This window comes from Gavialis gangeticus, unplaced genomic scaffold, assembly GCF_001723915.1.
Source record: "Gavialis gangeticus isolate Ggan-Ray unplaced genomic scaffold, GavGan_comp1, whole genome shotgun sequence".
Classification (NCBI taxonomy): domain Eukaryota; kingdom Metazoa; phylum Chordata; order Crocodylia; family Gavialidae; genus Gavialis; species Gavialis gangeticus.
Genome location: NW_017729025.1, coordinates 79999585 through 79999913, shown reverse-complemented (window position 1 = coordinate 79999913; position 329 = coordinate 79999585).

The following is a 329-nucleotide window of genomic DNA, read 5'->3' as shown; positions in this document are numbered from 1 at the left end:
CCCCCCCCCCCCCCCCCGCTGCTGCTCCTGAGCAGCAAGGGAGCCAGCAGGGAGTTGATCACACAGCATTTAGCACCCCATCAAGAAAACAAAAGCCTCTCCCATTAGTTCAAGCTCTTCTTAAACAACTTTTTCTAAGGAAGGAATGGAGGGACTTTACCAGCTGACCTGTTGATTAGCTCCAAAAAGCCAAAAGTGGACACTGTCCTGTCTGCCTTACAGATACCTCTCAGCATTAGCTAGCATACCACATGCTGGCTACAGTCCATGCTGTGGGAGAGGGGAGGGGGTAATCCCTGTTTGAGCATTAATCCCGGCAAATCTGCTGT